Source organism: Chiloscyllium plagiosum, chromosome 10 (assembly GCF_004010195.1).
Source record: "Chiloscyllium plagiosum isolate BGI_BamShark_2017 chromosome 10, ASM401019v2, whole genome shotgun sequence".
NCBI classification, from domain to species: Eukaryota; Metazoa; Chordata; class Chondrichthyes; order Orectolobiformes; family Hemiscylliidae; genus Chiloscyllium; species Chiloscyllium plagiosum.
The window spans coordinates 88,591,928-88,605,028 of record NC_057719.1 but is presented as its reverse complement, the minus strand read 5'-3'; the positions used below and the strand labels follow the sequence as shown (position 1 = coordinate 88,605,028).

The window sequence follows — 13,101 nt, the reverse complement described above, 5'->3', positions numbered from 1 at the left end:
ACAATCCAGTGCACATTATGCACTTTGCTAAATTGCCCGTAGTGTAGGGGTAAATGTCGGGGTATGGGTATGGGTGGGTTGCGCTTCGGCGGGTCGGTGTGGACTTGTTGGGCCGAAGGGCCTGTTTCCACACTGTAATGTAATCTAATCTAATGTGCAAACTCCACACAGTCAGTCGCCTGAGGCAGGAATTGAACCCAGGTCTCTGGCGCTGTGAGGCAGCAGTGCTAACCACTGTGCCACCGTGCCGCCCACTTATATGGGAAGTATTCTGCCTAGAGGTCAGTGTTGAGTGGGGTCCCGCAGGGCTCTGTTTTTGGGCCTCTGCTCTTTGTAGTTTTTATAACTGACTTGGATGACAAGGTTGAGGGGTGGGTTAGTAAATTTGCAGATGACACAAAGGTTGGAGGTGTCGTCGATAGTATAGAGGGTTACTGCATTGCGACAAAGACAGGATGCAGAGCTGGGCTGAGAAATGGCAGATGGAGTTCAACCTGGATAAATGTGAAGTGATGCATTTTGGAAGGTCAAACTCAGATGCTTGGATATAGGATTAAAGACAGGATTCTTGGCAGTGTAGAGGAACAGAGGGATCTGGGTGTGCAAGTAGATAGTTCCCTCAAAGTTGCCACCCAAGTGGATAGGATCGTTAAGAAAACATATGACGTTTTGGCTTTCATTAACAGGGGGATCGAGTTTAAGAGCCACGAGGTTTTGCTGCAGCTCTACAAGTCCCCGGTGAGACCACACTTGGAATAATGTGTCCAGTTCTGGTCGCCCTACTATCGGAAAGATACAGAGGCTTTGGAGAGGGTGCAAAGAAGGTTTACCAGGATGCTGCCTGGACTGGAGAGCTTACCTTATGAAGAAAGGTTGAATAAGCTTGGACTTTTCTCTCTGGGGAGAAGGAAAAAGTGAGGTCTGATCGAGGTGTCCAAAATAATGAGAGGAATAGATAGAATCAATACCCAGAGACTTTTCCCCAGGATTGACTGGTATGAGAAGTCATAGTTTGAAGATATTAGGAGGATGGTATAAAGAAGACGTCAGAGGTAGGTTCTTTACGCAGAGAATTGTGAATGCATGGAATGCGTTGCCAGCTGTGGTGGTGGAAGCAGACTCACTGGGGACATTTAAGTGACTGCTGGACATGCACATGGATAGCAGTGAGTTGAGGGGTGCATAGTTTAGGTTACTATATTTTACATTAGGATTAAATCTCGGCAGAGCATAGTGGGCCAAAGCGCCTGTTCTGTGCTGTACTTTTCTATGTATCTATGTTCTAATATGGGCCAGGAGCAGGCAAGTGGGACTAGTTCAGTATGGACCGGTTGGACCGAAGGGTCTGTTTCAATACTCTATGACTCTGAGAGGTTCAGTGAGTTTAGCATCTACTCACTGAAATTCAGAAGCGACCTTATTGAAACATACAATATTCTGAGGGGACCTGACAGGGTAAATACAGAGAGTTTGTTGCCCCTTGTGGGAGAGTCCAGGAATGGATTGTATTATCTCAGCATAAGGGGCCATCCCAGTTAGGACAGAGATGAGGATTTTCTTCTCCTAAGGTAGAAAATCTGTGGAATGCTTCACTGCAGAGGATTGTAATGTTGTTCAGAAATCAGAATATATCAGAAAGGGAATCAAGGGCTATGGAAAAAGGGCAGGAAAGTTGACTTGATTATCAGATCGGCTAATGATCTAATTGAATGGTCTACCTCAACTCTTTGTGCATTTATGTGCTACTTGGTGCATGGCAGAACACCTAGGAAGATCCCAAGTTCAATCTTTAGGCCGTGGTAAGATGGCTTTCCCTTGGCTGAGAAAAAAAGTTGACTCATATTCCTCCACTGATTACTGTTTCATGTCCTCACCGGAAAAGTTCAAAGTATTGTATATCACGAGAGGGCACAATGAAGCTGACTGACATGAGTCAGTAATGAAGAGAAAATGAGGTCTGCAGATGCTGGAGATCAGAGATGGAAATGTGTTGCTGGAGAAGCATGTGTTGCATGAGTCAGTAATGTCCTTTAAAAAATCCTTAAGGCATGACAAAATAATAGAGTTTTACTTACATTCCTCTCTTGCTTTTACAAATGTATTTTCTCCACATTGGACAGATCAGCCAAGGGGAGGGAGTTTGCACGAAAAAGAAGATGCAAGATCCAACAGAGTCTAAAGTTCTTTACTGCATCAATACACTTATGAAAGCAGGACCTGGAAGAGAAGGTCATCTTATGTTTGAGTGAACCTGATGTTGAGGCTTGCATTATGCAGATAGACAAGAAACCTTGCCATTTGTTTCTGATAATACTCCAGCTGTAGCAGTGACAAAATTAACCTTATTTAGTTAAGTAGACAGTTTACAAGTAAATAAATATTTGTTTTATTTCCACGCACCACATAAGTGTAGCCAACCTCACTGCAGAATGTCACAAAAAGAAAAAGCCCTAAGAAATCAATATCTTTACAAAGGTTCACTTCATTACCTCTATACTTCAGTATAAATATGTATAAATATTTTAATATCCACTGTTTTGGACATATTACGAGGAAATATACTGTAAACTATATTTTATTCCCACGTTGATATAGGATCAGCTATGATGTTTTGATGGGATCAAAGGATCATCCCTGTGTTGATGGTCTAGTTTGGTGGGTAGGGGAGGCTTTGGCTTGCAATCCCTGCAGAATGGCTTTCAGAGAGTTCAAGGACTCTGAATAGCCACATCCTGGAGCTCAAGAGCAGAGGCCTGCTGGTTTTACATGTGTTTACTGAGTAGTTTGACTCGGGAATTGTTCTGAGTTGCTATATGAAGCTGCCATTTCTGAGAACATGGGTGACAAATTCAGATATGTCTGCTATATCCATTCAACTAAATATACACTGCTATACAATATAGTCATGGCACTAGACTGCAGGCTGTGGCATTTTGCAGAGCTGCCTCTAATGTTCCCCAGATACAAGGCTGGAATGTTGGTCAGTGAATCTTAGGTCCATTATGGTAAAGACAGCTGGCATGGTATAGTCCAGAGACAATCCATATGGATGATTGGATGTATTGGTCTTCTTTTCCTCAGCAGCATAGTCGCCTGTGTAGACTTGAATTCTATCACAATTAGAATATTGTCTCTGCTCGTCATCGGAAACCTTTCTAATTGTCCTAAGAAACTGTGATGGCATCATGCAGCAACTCAATCCTGGGATGTCGAGAGTTCATCTGCAGAAAGGCAGAAAGGCAGTTTCATTATCACCTTTCAAATTTACAATAATTGAAGAAGAAAAGTACAACTTTACAATGAACAATGCGATTCTCAACCTATGATATTTTGCTGATAGTTATCAGAACTCATACGAGAAATGTTATAAGCATGGCTGGAATCTTATGGTTCAAGTGACAATCTTTTTTTTTCATAATCTTCCCAGAGTCAGCAGCAGATTCTAGTGTGGTATGTTGTCTCAAGAGTCACAGAGATGTACAGCATAGAAACAGACTCTTCGGTCCAACTCATCCATGACAACCGGATATCCCAACCCAACCTAGTCCCACCTGCCAGCACCTGGCCCATATCCCTCCAAACCCTTCCTAATCATATACCCATCCACATGCCTTTTAAATGTTGCAATTGTACTAGCCTCCAACACCTCCTCTGGCAGTTCATTACACATACCACCCTATGCCCACTAGTTCTGGACTCCCCCACCCCAGGGAAAAGAACTTGCCTATTTATCCTATCCATGCCCCTCATGATTTTATAAACCTCTAGAAGGTCACCCTCAGCCTACAATGCGCCAGGGAAAACAGTCCCAGCCTATTCAACCTCTCCAAATAGTTCAAATTCTCCAACCCTGGCAACATCCTTGTAAATCTTTTCTGAACCCTTTCAAGTTTCACAACATCCTTCCGATAGGAAGGAGACCAGAATTTCTCACAATATTCCAAAAGTAGCCAAACCAATGTCCTGTACAGTTGCAACATGTCCTCCCAATTCCTGTACTCAATACTGTGACCAATAAAGGAAAGCATACCAAACGCCTTCTCACTATCCTATCTACCTGCGACTCTACTTTCAACGAGCTAAGTACCTGCACTCCAAGGTCTCTTTGTTCAGCAACACTCCCTAGGACATTACCATTAAGTGTATAAGTCCTGCCAAGATTTGCTTTCCCAAAATGCAGCACCTTGCATTTATCTAAATTAAACCCCATCTGATCAAGATCCCATTGTAATCCAAGGTAACCTTTTTCGCTGTCCACTACAGCTCCAGTTTTGGTATCATCTGCAAATTTACTAACTAGACCTCTTACGGTTACATCTAAATAATTTATATAAATGATGAAAACTAGTGGACCCAACACCCATCCTTGTGGCACTCCACTAGTCACAGGCCTGGAGTCTGAAAAACAACCCTCCACCACAACCCTCTGTCTTCTACCTTTCAGCCAGCTCTTGGTCCAAATGGCTGTTCTCCCTGTATTCCATGAGCTCAAACCATGCTAACCAGTCTCCCGTGGGGAACCTTGTCAAACGCCTTACTGAAGTCAATATAGATCACGTCTACTGCTCTGCCCTCATCAATCCTCCTTTGTTACTTCTTCAAAAAACTCAATCAAGTTTGTGAGACATGATTTCCCACGCACAAAGCCATGTTGACTATCCCTAATCAGACCTTGCCTTTCCAATTACACGTACATCCTATCCCACAGGATTATTTCTAAACAACTTGCCTACCAATGTCAGGTTCACCAGTCTATAGTTCCCTGTCTTGTCCTTACCACCTTTCTTAAATAGTGGCACCACATTAGCTAAACTCCAGTCCACCTCACCTGTGACTATCGATGATACAAGTATTTCAGCAAGGGGCTATCAATCACTTCTCTAGCTTTCCACAGAGTTCTAGGGTACACCTGATCAGGCCCTGGGGATTTATCCACTTTTATGCATTTCAAGACAATTAAGCAAAGCTCCTTGGGAAAGTGATGTATGTTTATGCAGCTTCTAGCTTTTGAGTGTACTCTTCTGCTCCCATTTTCCCCTAGTGTCTTGAAATTTCACTTAAGTAACCTTATTGTAGTTGTTTTTCACTTTTACAAACATGATCTGTCTTATTTGAATGCATTCTGTAGATAAACTTGCTTAACTTCTTAAGCTATGGAAAATGTTCCCCATCAATTGTTATCATTCTCTGCTACACAAGGTCAAATTGCTGTTTTGATAGAATGATAAACAATTCAAATTTAATGTGTTTAAAAGTGGAGTCAAGTTATAAATTAGACACGGTCGGGTATTATCAGGTTTCCTGCTGGATATCATTTAAGACTTATTTGGTACTGCACTCATTTGGAACAAAAGTTTGTACGGAGGAACCTCATTTATCTGAAGGACAAGTTAATCGAATGCTGGATAACATAGTTTAGCCAAGCATGGGGATCTTGCGATCTTGCCAGATAATCCGAAATTTGGATAATTGAATGCCAGATAATCAATGTTCCTCTGTAGATTCAAATTCAACCCAGACACATGAGCACAAAGCCTAGGGGAACATTTAGAGTGCAGTACTGGGTGTACTGTTGGAGTTATCACGTGTCAATGAGGAGTCAATGAATCAGATCTTTTTTGCACTTTTGTGGCTGTAAACAATCTCACTCAAGGATTTCAAAAAAGAACAAGGGTATTCTCTCTGGTAGTCTGGACAATAGTTCTCCCTCAAACAGATGATTGGTCACTGTCACACTGTTTTGTATGTAAGTTTGCTGTGTGGACTTCCTACATTATGGACATTATGAACATATGAGTTAGGAGCACAAGTAGGCCCACCCAGCATCTCCACCCTACCCCCACCATTTAATAAGACCATGACTGATCTGACTGCAATTTCAAATCCACATTCCCGTCTACACTCAAACTTTCACTTCCTTGCACATGAAGAACTTGTCGCTGTCTTAAAACATTCACAGACTCTGCTTCCTTTTGGGCAAGCTCTTATTTTTAAACAGTGACCCTTTGTTCTAGATTGTTCATCCTTTCCAGATCCATGTCAAGACCCTTTGGGATCTTGTTTTTCAATCAGCTCATCTTTTCTAAACTACAGGCCTAGCCTGTCCAACCACTTCTCATAAGACAACTCATTGCAGGTATTAGTTTGGCAAGTTTTCTCTGAACTGTTCCAACCCATTTATATCCTTGCTCAAATAAGAAGACCAATACTGTACACCGTACTCCAGATTTGATCACAACAATGCTCTGTATTACTGGAGCATAGCCTCCCTACTTTTGTATTCAATTTCCTTTATCGTAAGTGGTAATATACTATTAGACTTTCTACCAACTTGCTGTACCTGAATATCCCCTTTCCTATCCTTTTGCAAATCATGCAGTCGGATGCCAGATCCTTGTACAAATTAGAGCTCTGTGATAACTCTATTTTCATAATATTCTTTATTTCATTTCTCCTGCCAAAACAAACAATTACAAACTTTCCCACATTATAGTCCATTTCCCAAATCTTTACCCATTCACTTAAATGTAACTACAAGTGTTACAGATGGATTATGTCCTCTTCACAACTTACTTTCCTACTTTGGGTTAACATAAAATATAGCAACCCTGCCTTTGGTTCCTTTCAAATGACTTGTAAGAAGTTGAAACCCAGCCCAATCCCTGTGGCACACACATTAAAATCTTTCCAACCAGAAAATTACTGAACAAACTGTTTCCTTCTCCAATTATTTATCTGTGCCACTATATTATGCTCCACACTAAGAGTTTTTTTCACAATAACCTTTGATGTGGTACCTCATCAACTGTCTTCTGGTAATCTAAAAACACTATAGCCAGAGCCCCTTTATCCACAGTACAGTTACTTCTTCAAAGAACACACTTTCCTTTCACAGAACAATATTGACTTTTGTTGAATTTTCTTAAACATTCTTGCCTAACATCTTTGAATAATACCCTCTGATATTTTCCCTATTACAGATGTTAGGCTAATTGGCCTGTTTCCCCCATTTTTATTAAAAGAAGTTACATTCACTATTTTCCAAACCAAAGGAATCCTCCATAATATCTAGAAAGTTTAGCTATTTACTCTTGAGACAAGGGTTTACAGTGCTATGTCAACATATGTTGACCACCCCATTTCTCTTCAGAAGGTAGTGATGATTTGTTTTAGGTAAATTGGTAGGGAGAATGTTGCAGGAATTTGACCCAGTGACAATGAAAGACCAGTGATATATTTGCAAGTCTAGACAGTGAGTTGCTTGGAGGGGAGCTTGCAGATGCTGTTCCGATATATCTGCTGCTATATCCTTTGAGACAGTACTGGTCAATGATTTGGAAGATGCTGTCTAAGGGGCCTTGGTGAGTTGTTACTGTGCATTGTGTAAATGGTACACATTGCTGTTACTGTAATTCATTGGTGGAGATGATGAAAAAACAAGTGGTCCATCTTGTCAATTTAGCAACTGGATAACATTTGACCACACTCCCGGCTCATGCCTCGTAAATGGTAGACAGGCTTTGGGAGTCGGGATGAATTAATCACTGCATAGCGTCTGACTTGCTATTGTGATCACAGTTTATATAGGGATAGTTCAGTTCACTTTATGGTCAATGGTAACCCCTTGGATGTGGGGATTTCAGCAATGGTGATGATAAATTCGAACATGGACTGCTTCAGTATCTGAGAAGTTGTGAATGGTGCTGTACATTGTGCATTCATCAGTGAACATCCCCACTTCTGAACTTATGATGGAGGGAAGTTCATTGATGATGCAGCTTAAGATGGTTGGGCCTATGACACCACTCTATGGAACTCCTGCAGACATGTCCTGGAGCTGAGATGACTGATGTCCAGCAACCACAACCATCTTCCAAGGTGGCAAAAGTGAGTACTGCAGATGCTGGAGATTAGAATCTAGAGTATAGTGATGGAAAAGCACTGCAGATCAGGCGGCATTCGAGGAGCAGGAAAATCGACGTTTCGGGCAAAAGCCCTAGGGCATTTGGATGCTGCCTGACTTGCAGTGCTTTTCCATCTTCCAATGTGCCAGGCATAACTCCAACCAGAAAAGAGTTTGCCTGATCCCCATTCTTATTGGTTTTTTAGGGCTCCTTGACGTCAAGGGCTCTCATCACCACCTTGCCTCTGGCATGCAACTTTTTTTTTGTCCATGTCTGAAAAGAATTGTTGAAATAACATCCAGCAAGCTGGTGGAACCCAAACTGGGTCTCACTGAGGAGATACTGTTTGATAGCACTATTGGTAACACCTTTCAATCACTTTACTGATGATCGAGTGTAGGCTGATGGGCTGTAATTGGCTGGGGTTGGATTTGTCCTGCTTTTAGTATACTGGACATTCCATCACCACCACCTCTTCCTCCAGTGAGTTGATTAATACTCCACCACCGTCCACAACTGGATGTGGCAGTACAGCAGAGCTTAGATCTGATCCGTAGGTTATGGAATTGCTTAGCTCTGTCTATCATTTGTTGTTAATGTTGTCTGGCATATAAATTTAGGGGGATATATAGGCCAAATGCTGGCTACCTATTTGGTTGCTTGACCAGGTCAACACTTCATCTTTAGGTATGTCTGGGGTTAAAGTAGTTAAAGAATAAGATAAGTAATGCAGGCTAGACTTCTATTCCGTTTGAATTTAGAAGATTGGGTTGGGGGGATCTAATTAAGATATTTTGCATGATTGAAGAATCCGATCAAAGAGAAAACTCTTTTGGAACGGGGGGGGGGTGCGGTGCGTATAACTTCAAATTAAGAGCTAGGCCATTCAGGGGTCATGAAGCTTTTCTTCACTCGAGAGAGAAATGTGAGATTCTCTGCCTCATCTCCCAAAAAGCTGCTGAGGCTGTGGGAAATTTGAAAATGCCAAATATGATTGGCTGTGATTTAACTGAATGGCAGAACTAGCTGGAAGAAACAAATGGAATCCTGAACCGAGGTCTCTATTATAGAAATGTTCAAATATGAAGTAGGTGGTTGTGTAACTTCTGCCATGTAATTTTCCTCATGAGTAACTGGATATAATAGCAGTAAAGGTGGCATGGTGGCTAAGTGATTAGGTTGGGGGTTCTATGGTGAAGATGAGGTGTTAGGGGTGGGGAGTCGGAGGTTAATGAGGAGATGGAGCCTTGATGAAAGATTAAGCCTGAAACATCTACTCTTTTGCTCCTCAGATGCTGCCCGACCTGCTGTGCTTTTCCAGCACCACACTCTCGAATCTGATTTCGAACATCTGCAGTCCTCACTTTTACCTAGATGGGCTTTTGTGACAATCAATAATTGCTTCATGGTCATAACTTAACATTTAATTCCAGATTGTATTGAATTCAACTTTATCTGCTATAGTGAGATTTGAACCTGATACCCAGGACATTACCAGCATCTCTGGGTTTAGCAATTTAGTGACAATGCCACGACTCCATTGCCCCTACCTGTCACATGTTCCAGCAGTGACAATGCCTCAAATAGAAAAGGGCTTTATAGCTACAAACTACAAGATAGTGAAGACAGCAGATGCTGGAGAAGCCAGTCAAAGAGCAGTGCTGGAAAAAGCACAGCAGGTCACACAGCATCTGAGGAGAGAGAGTAAACATTTCGGGCTTAACTCTTCATCAGGTCTGGGGGAAAGGTAGAAATGATTGTGATAGGTCAGTGCTATATATCAGCAGCTGAATAGGAGGTATGGTTAGTAAGTTTGCAGAATGCATCAAAATCGGTAGTGTACGTGATAGGATACACGAGTAGGAAGAATTTAGAGGGATATAGGCTAAATGCTGGCAAATGGGACTGGATGAATTTAGAATATCTGGTCGGCATGGACGTGTTGGACCAAAGGGTGTTTCCGTAATGTACCTCGCTATGATCCTAAATCCAAAGATTTAGCAAGATTCTAACCTGCCACTGACGAAACACATGGCAGAAACACTGCCACATTAAAGCTTACAGGCTGCAGACCACATCCTGGATGGAGAAGCAGTCATCAATTTTCCAAAGGGCACCTCTGTAACACTGATAACTGAAGCAGCAAAAGTGGGCAGCACGATGGCACAGTGGTTAGCACTGCTGCCTCACAGCGTCAGAGACCTGCGTTCAATTCCCGCCTTGGGCGTGTCTGTGTGGAGTTTGCACATTCTCCCTGTGTCTGCGTGGGTTTCCTCCGGGTGCTCCGGTTTCCTCCCACAGTCCAAAAATGTGCAAGTTAGGTGAATTGGCCATGCTAAATTGTAGTGTTAGGTGAAGGGGTAAATGTGGGGGAATGGGTCTGGGTGGGTTGCACTTCAGAGAGTCGGTGTGGACTTGTTGGGCCGAAGGCCCTGTTTCCACACTGTAATCTAAAAAAAACACAGCTGGTGCACAAAGCAGGCAAGTGAAAGCAGTAATACTTCACTGCTATAACTTGTGGCAGACACGTGCAGCCTTTTGGAAGACAACGTGCTACCAGTGACTGTCAAACTACCCTGAATTTCCTTCAAGGATCTGCAGGACACGTTTGCAGGCTATGTATTTGTTCCCACTTCATACAGGTAGTTAATCCCATGTTTGCCAGTCTGTCCACTTAACAACCAGTGATGTGATGTGCTGTGCCCAGGCTTGCATTTGTGGCTGACTGCCCATAGTTTGTACTAAATTAATATGAATGTTGTATGCCCTATGGATATGACATGTGTTATTCCAGCATCAGGTACCCTAGAGAGCCCTTCCATCTTCCATGCCCAGGCACAAATTTTGACTGATCTCTGGCATATCATGTTGTTTGCCCCTTCCAAGGGTTATGCATGGTCTTCCCTTGCCAGTGAGGCAAGAAGGGACCTGTTACTGCGTGTAATGGTATGTGTTATACAGACGGATGAACTTTCATCATTGATGGGTACAATGAAAGAGGTGTGAAGTTAGTTTAAGATTAGCGTGGACAGATGGATGTGAACAAGTGTGTGGGCAGCTGCAAGACGAAGTTGGCATTACAGAAATAATATACAGATGGAGGCTTCAAGCAGCTTGAGGGAGGACAGCTTGTATTCACATCTGAATGTAGCTTTTTTTAAAAAATGTCATCATGGGATATTGGAATTACTGGCCTGGCCAGCATTTATTGCCTATCCTAAATTAATCATTGAACTGAGTGGCTTGCTTGGGCCTTTGGGCAGATAAGAATCAACCACACACATTGCTGTGGATCAGAAGTCACACGTACGCCAGCCCAGGAAAGGATGACAGATTTCGAAAGATGTTTTTCGAACCCATATCCCCAAAGCATTAGGATTACTAGTCCAGTGACATCACCAGTACACTTTGAACCTCACCATACTCACCTTTCCTGGCCTGGTTAAGTCACTGAACTACTTTTAGCACTGCGTGCACAAGCCTGATATCAAGCACATCCAGCCATACGTGGGCATGTTTCGTTCCAATCAGCAGAAAAGGATATTTCCCTAGGAGGTATTTTGTAGATCACAACTTAAGTATAGTATGTCATCACAGCCTTGCCACATTGGGACTCTATTAGAACATGTGTTTTGTCTTTTACCTTATTTCAAGAGAAGCCATCAACTATTATCTTTGGGGGGGATTTGTATAATGCAGCTGAAATTGGCTCAAAGCTTTTCCTCAAACCAATCCACCCTAGATCAGAAAAAGCAGATTAATTTATGATATCTGGTCAGCACGGACTGGTTGGACTGAAGGGCCTGCTGTACAACACTACGACACAATGACAGGGAAGAAAGTAAGTCATGAAAGGGTACAGAGTTTGCAAGAGGATTTGGATAGCTTAGTTGAGTAGGCATTAATCTGGCAGATGAAGTATAATGCTGCACGGTATGAACTTATACACTTTGGAAGAAAGAATTAAAAACAAATCAATACATTTAAATCGAGAGCCACCAAAGAATGTTGCAGTGTAGAGTGATCCGGGTACTCATGAATTACAAAAAGGTGACATGTCAGTCTAACAAGTGATCAAGGCAACGGATGAAATGTTGCTGTTCATTGCAAGGGTAGCAGGTTCAAAAGTAGAGAAAAGTTGCTGAACAAGATCTTAATTAGAATGCCTTGAGACTATGGTGCACAATCATCCCCACCCCCATTCATGTATTGCTGTGCTCTTCCAGCACCACTGATCCAGAATCTGGTTTCCAGCATCTGCAGTCATTGTTTTTACCTCTTTTCCAGCACCACTCTGTTCTACAGTTAGGAACAGGTCGACTCAATTCTTGATATCATAAGAGTTCAGAAAACAGTGAGGATGGCAGATGCTGGAGATCAGAGTCAAAATGTGTGATCCTGGAAAAGCACAGCAGGTTAGGCAGCATCCGAGGAGCAGGAGAGTTGACGTTTTGGCCTAAGCCCTTCATCAGGAATAGAATTTAGGTGGTCAGACTTGGACATTAAAATTTTGGAGAATGAGAAGTGATTTTACTGAAACATCGAACTCTAAGGGGTCTTGACAGGATAGATATTGAAAGGATGTTTCCCCTTGAGGGGTCTAGAGCTTAGGACCATAGTTTTAAACTAAGTATTGCACATTTAAGATTGTTATGAGACTTCTTTTTTCTCTCAGTAGTTAGTCTATGGAATTTTCATCTCCAGAGTAGTGAAGACTGGGCCACCGAACATGTTCAAGGCTGAATTGGACTTATTTTTGATTGTAAAAAGGGAGTCGGTTATGGGGACTGACAAGAAAATGGAGCTCAAGTCATGATCTTATCGAGTAGCTGAAGAGGCAAGTGGTCTATTGCTGCTCCCAATTCTGCTGTATTTCTGCTTTGCTTTCCCTCTCTGATGGATATAAAAGGTCCTACCGCATTATTTTGAAGAAAGTCAGCAAATTGTGCCTTCGTATCCTGCTCAATACATATCCCTCAACCAGTATAATTAAAATTGATAATCTAACTGTTATCTAATTGTGTGAATTTGCTGTAAGCAATATAGCTTTCCATATTACAACAGATAACTACAATTCCAAAGTACTTTGTAAATGGACGCATATATTGGAACAGCCTGAGATTGTACAGGTGCTCTACAAATACAAAGTTCATTTTTATTTTAAACACCAGATCTCTGCTACATAGCGGACAAGGAA

General features: G+C 42.1%; 1 protein-coding gene across 1 annotated transcript in view; it reads right to left on the bottom strand.

Annotated features, from left to right (window-relative positions):
* Positions 1–2,362: 2,362 nt before the first annotated feature.
* The window catches only part of LOC122553882 (putative transmembrane protein INAFM2), a 34,660-nt gene continuing 23,921 nt past the window's right edge, over positions 2,363–13,101 (bottom strand). The window contains exon 2 of the mRNA XM_043698341.1: positions 2,363–3,221. The gene's annotated coding sequence lies outside the window, so the exon portion shown is untranslated. The remainder of the gene's footprint in view (positions 3,222–13,101) is intronic.